Below are 6181 nucleotides of genomic sequence, written 5' to 3' on the forward strand. Positions count from 1 at the left end.
TGAGTTGCACATCTTTCTTCACAAGCAATTCCAAGCTCATCTCATGCAACTCTCATACTGTAGAAATCCTCTCTGTGATGTTCAAACTCATTCCAGATTCCACTTCAGAGGCACAAATCCCATCTGTTTGAACCATAAGCCTTCCTTAAATCTATCACTCTGTCTGAGCTGGTTTTCCACATAATATCTCTGTAATAAAAGGGGATAGTACTGTGCCTAAATGTTGGGCTCTTCTTTCCAAGCAGGAGCCAAGAATGCAGTCAAGGAAGTGCACCCGAAAAAGCTCTGTTGCCACACCAGTTGCAAAGGGACATTAGCTAGTAAAGTGATGTGCAAGGGTATGAGGGTTAGAATCAGGTCCCACCTGTGCAATATTGGATATTGGGTGTCCATGGTCCCTGGAGAAGGTGAGTGGTCAGTAGGTCTATGCCAGGTACTGTACCACTTACCAGCTGGCCAGCAGAAGAGCAGAGGGGACCTCTGGGAGAACATGTTATTGGGAAAGGCGCTGACTAGAAACTCCCAAAACCAAATGGAGACACCCAAAGGTAAAGGGCCAAACCAAGGAAAACACCAAATCAGGGCACTGCTGTCTCAGAATAGAGAGTGAGCTGAGTCTAATGACGCACAGAACAATGTGAACACATCCTGAGCAATGTGAAAAAAAAATATATATATGAAACAACCTGGGGTTGCTCAAAATATCCTCCATAGCCACAGACTCTGGGGGAGGGAGGGCTGAGGGTTGTCGCCTGCCAAATATGATGATGATGCATCTGGGTCTGCCCGGACCAGCAAGGGCACTACGGAGTCACTCCATGCCCGCTCGCCCTGCAGAGCACTATCACCAGACCAGGGTCCTGCGAGAAGAACAGAGGAGGGGTGTAGGAACAGCCAACCAGATAAGCAGACACACTGACCTGGGAAAGACTTTCTGGGGAGTAGAGATGTCTGCGATAAGAGCGGGGTAACAATGGTGTGTTCATGGGCAGGGAATAAATGAAGAACCTCTTCCCACATGTGTCAGCTTGGGGCAGGTGGCTCTGTCCCTGTGCTCCACTGAGGTGCCCCAGGGCCAGGACTCATGTTCGTTCCTGGCGAGCGGGGCTGCCCAGAGGGACTGGGGGCTGCCCCGAGGCAGACAGGGTTAAGGCAGGGCTGATCACCGGAACATTGGAGACGTGGGGTGGGTGCCCTCCATGTCCTTGTTCCATATTTGCCCCCAGCCCAGGGCTAATGGGGAGGCTGAGAGCCCTCTGTGCAGCACCAGGGGCCACGGTGCCCTGCGGAGGGGCTGGCGCTGGTGGGTGAGTGTCCTGGGCGCTGCAGGCCCTGTGGCCGGCACTGCTGCGGGGCCACCCCAGCGCGGGCTGCTCGGCTGGGTGTGCTGGGAGAGGGCAGGGCAGGGGGGAGAGCCGGGGGCAGCCGCGCTGGGCTCCAAGGGGCCTGGCAGGGTTCAAATGGCAGCAGGCGGCTCCTGCGTGTCAGTGTCAGAGTGGGAGCACAGAGCTGGCTGCTTGCAGGGCGCAAACAGGTCTGCTGGGAAAGGGCCCAGGACATGGAGTGTGCAGGGGGGCAGCCTTAGGGTCGCACAGCCCCACTAGTCTTTCCATGGAGATTTTCTCAAAACAACTGACATGGAGAGAAAAAAACTTCCAAGATTTTTATTTGGAGCCGGCGATGGCTGCTTCCACCTAGCGCTCGTGTGGGCACATGGATGCTCTGGGACATGATTCAGCAGCATCTCTGTAGCCCCCAGGACACAGTGTCTGTCGCTCTGCACCAGCCCCGCTCTCAGGATCCTGCCGGGCTCTTTCAGCTGCGCCGCTCCTCTCGCTGCCCCGCGATGCAGCAGCAGCAGAACGCTCTGCGCAGAGCCTGAAGCGCCGTCCTGAGCCGCGAGCACCATCGCCGGGGAGCCGCGACGTCCGGGAGGGCGGCGATGCCTGCGGTGGGAAGCAGAGCTGTGGGCAATGGGCTGCAGGGCGCAGGGCTGCACCTGCCTGTCCCTGCCACCAAGGGCTTCCCAAGGGGCTGTGGCCTCAGCACAGCAGCCCCCGAGGGCTTCCTGCTGCCGCCTCGGTGCCGCTCGCTGTCCCAGACAGACCCGCCGTCCCCAGCAGGGCTCTCCACTCGGGTACGTACCTGGCTCAACGTCTGCCGTGGGGCTACAGGAGGATGATGACTTCTCCTCTTGGGGCTCCGAGTCCTCCTGCATGGACAGAGCAAGAACACTCACCCATCGGCCATCAGCTGCTGCTGCTCAGGGTACCGGTGCCCCAGGGTGCACAGGGGAAAGGGTTTGGGGCTGGGCGAGGCTGCCCACGGCTGTGCGTCCCAAGGGAAGGGACCAGCGGCTGGCACGGCAATGGGACACGGCTCGTTGTGGGGCCGTAGCAGCAGGGCTGGGCTGGGGCCGTGATGCACAGGGGAACGGAGGCAGCCGCTGCGTGGCACAAGGGGGCTCGTGACCTGGGTGAGGAGGGGGCTGCTGCTGGGGCTGCCCCTTCCCTCCTCGCTCGGCATCCAGGCCCCAGGGCTGAACGTGGCGCAGGGGTGGAGGGGACATCAGCCCTGCACCTTTGGCACTTGGAAACAGAGAGGACCCAGCATCTCTTCCACACCAGACATCACCAAGGGTCAAGGGCTGGAGGGGAAATCTGGGCACCATGGACAAGGGGGATCAATAGGATAGGGCAGCTCTGGGCACCCCCTCTGCACACCCGCCCACACAGCTCACATAGCAGCTCCCTTGGATCATGGGGACAGGTGACAGGCTCCATGCTTACCTGGGGAGCAGGGCCTGCAGCCAAGGGAGAAGCTGCTGCTTTTGCTTCCTGCAGCGGAGATTCCTCAGCTCCTCTGGGCATTGCTGGATCAACAGAGGGGCTCTCCACCTCACCAGGTCCCTCACTGGCAGCCTCTGCTTCTTTGATGTTGGGCAAGCAGGGCACCTTCTCGAGATCCCTCTCCCTTTCTGCAAACAGGCTGCGCAGACTGGGTCTGATCCATTGCAAGGAGCTGCTTTCCTCTACCTCCTCCCTTTGAAGAAGCTCTTCATCAGCCTCCTCCTCATCATCGCTCTGCTCAGCTATTTCATTCAGGTGTCTGCTCCATGTTTCAACGTTCTGCCTGGGGGCATGAGCATAGAGGCGCTCCAGCACCTCCCACTTGCCCTTGGCATCCTTAAGGAGCTCCACTTGCGTGATCTCTGGATTCCATAGATTATGGAAGGAGTTTCTGGCAAGGAGCTAGGAGGAGAGAGGCAGAATTTGTGAAGGGAGCTTCTTTTCCCAACAGGAAAGGTCTCCTGGGGCTCCTTCCACCAGTGCTGGGACAACCCGGCTGTCACAGCGTGGCACCGGGGTCGGCCCCAGCACGGGGAGGGCTCCCACCTGGCCCAGCCCTCCCTCGCACTCACCTCCTTGGGTCTCACATTGAGGGATCCTGATGCGGACAGGCAGAAACGCTCCCCATGGCCGTCCTCTTCCTCGCCCTGGCTCTCCTTCAGGCTCTGCTCCTTCCTCAGGAAAGTGACTTCCCGGATCCGTGCCAAGCTCTGCCCCATGCGGGCCAGGCAGCTCCTGTCGAGCTCCTCCAGGGCCTCTGTCTTGATGCTGAGCACCCCCAGGTACCGCGCGGTGTTGTCTTCGTGCACACGCAGCGGCCTTCCTTGCACGTGGCAGGTGATGCCCACAGGCTGTTGTTTTGGGTCCTGCCCTGCTGGTGCTCCTCGTGGTGTCCCTGTCCCACCATCCTTGCCTGGGGAAGCTGGTGTACCAGCCCTGCTGACCTCCCTTTCTCCCGCTTGAGCACAGGGATACGGCCCTTCCTCAGCTGCAGGGGCTCTTCCTTGGTCGCACTCCATGGTATGGAGCAGCCATGAGCTTGCCTGTGTGCCTTGATCGATGGTGTGTGCCAAGGCATCAGGCTGTGCTGGCTGCTGGCTGGCTCCAGGGCTCGCCTCATCAGGACGGCTCAAGGGGGCAGACCCCAGCCCCACGCCTGCGTCCTCCAGACCCACAGCAGGAGGTGTGGGGCCATGTGGGACAGGCCCCTGGCTCTCAGGTCTCAGTTCCATGCCAGTTTCTCCATCAACGCTCTGAACGAGGCTGACAGGCTCAGGTGAGAAGGGCGATGGGGATTCCAGTGGGGCCATTTCACTGCAGCACCCGGCAGTGACGTCTTGTGCAGAGCTGGGTGGCAGCACTGCAATGGAGGAGCTGCTGAGTCCAGCCTCCTCCGAAACACCTTCAGCTGCCATCGCACCCTGCTCGGGATCATCCAGGGCAGAAGAGGCCGCTGCTTCTTGAGGATTCTCCATCGCAGGCACTTGCCCTTCAGGAGGAATGGTCTGTGCTCCCAGGAGCACAAAGGAGGAGCTTCCCGAGAGCTGCTGGCTTTTCAGGGATAGACTCATCCTGTCACCATCCCCTTGAAATATCCTGCCTTCTCCCACTGATGATGTTGAAGACTCAGCCCTACATCGAGGCAGGAACTGCACATGCTCTTGATTTACCTGCATGAGAGCGCTGGTTTCTTGCTGGGGTCTTTGAAGTGGAGGCAGGGCAAGACGCGATGGCTTTAGTTTCTGCTCTTCCCTTCCCTTCCCTGAGTCCAGAGCCATCCCAGCACCAGGAACAGGTGGGAAGCATTCCCTGGCAGCAGCTTTGCTGGAATTTGCAGCCACCCTCTCCAATGCCTTGTCCATTCTCTCCAGGACTTTCCTGGCCACCTCTTCCTTGTCCAGGGCAAAGGCCCTGACTTGGGGAGAAAACCTGCAGGATGTTTCCAGAGCAGGCAGCTTGGTGTGACTTGCAGATCCTGCTGGTTTCACTGCAGAGTCCTCCAGGCCTCCCTGTGCCTGCCAAGCTGCCTTGGCTGGGAGAGATGGGAAGCTGGGCACATCTTATGTCCCCGATCTTGTCCTGCCAGTCAGTATCCTGCTGTGTCCCAAGGCAGCCTTCTTTGCAAGGCTGGAGGAGGGATGCAGATCTTGCACTGTGCAGGAGACATCGCGGGCCGTGTCCTCCACGACCTGCAATCGAAGCCCACCACACAGGCCAGGTTACTGGTGTCCTTTTCCCTCCCTCCATGCTTCCCAGATGGGCGCTTGGCTGTCACCGCCGCTCAGCTCTGTACCTGTGCGATGCCGTGTTGGGAGCAGCGTGAGCCCTGAGGGCCGGGCAGCGGCGGCAGCCGGTCCCTTTGGTGGGACGAAGCTGGGGTCCGTCTGCGCTGCCCTGCTGCGGGCAGCTCCTGCTGGCCCACCTGTGGGGAGAAGGAGGCCCGTGATGGGGTTGGTTGTGTTGGTGTGAGCAGCTCCTAAGCACGGGAAACCCCAGCCTGGCGTTGAAGGGAACCTCCTGGCTGAGCACAATCCAGCTGCGCTTGGCCTGGACCTGCTCTCCGCCCTCAGCACAGAGCTCATGGGGTTCATGTGGGCGTTGGAGCATCCATAGCATAGAATCATAGAATCACAATGTTTGGGAAAGATCTTCAGAACCATTCAGTCCAACTGTAAACCCTTCAACACCATGCCTGCTAAACCATAGCTCTTGAGTGCCTTATCTGCACATTTCTTGAATGCTGCCATTAACAGTGACTCCACCACTTCTCTGGGAAGCCTCTGCCAATGCTTTACAATTCTTTCCATGTGGAAAGTTTTCCTAATATCTAACCAGTTCCTCTCCTGGTGCAACCTGAAGCCATTTCCTCTTTTTCTATCAGTATTTTAGAGATTAGCCTTGCCTCGTACAGCCTCTTTCAGGTTGTTGTGCAGAGCAATACGGTCACCCCTGAGCCTCCTCTTCTCCACACTAAATAACCCCAGCTCCCTCAGCTCCACCTCATCAGGTCTGTGCTCCAGACCCTTCACCAGCTTGGTTGCCCTTCTTTGGAAATACTCCAGCATCTCAACGTTTTCCCATGCCCAAATCTGAATACAGTATTCAAGGTTCGTCCTCACCAGCACCGAGTAGGGCAGAGTGCAGGCTGGGCTGCTTTTTCCCATGCCCAGGAATACATGTTCCCTCACTGGAGGAGCTCCTGCCCCACTATCTTGACCCAGGTCTCCTTCTTGCCATCCTCGTGCTCTCCATACAGGTCCTGTCCCTGCCTCCCACCTCTCCCTCCAGCCCCACCACTCACCTCACTCGTGCACTCTTGCACTCCAGGGATC

This window comes from Tinamus guttatus, unplaced genomic scaffold (genome assembly GCF_059628265.1).
Source record: "Tinamus guttatus ecotype Peru unplaced genomic scaffold, ASM5962826v1 Tinamus_guttatus_pri_ptg000219l, whole genome shotgun sequence".
In the NCBI taxonomy this organism is placed as follows: domain Eukaryota; kingdom Metazoa; phylum Chordata; class Aves; order Tinamiformes; family Tinamidae; genus Tinamus; species Tinamus guttatus.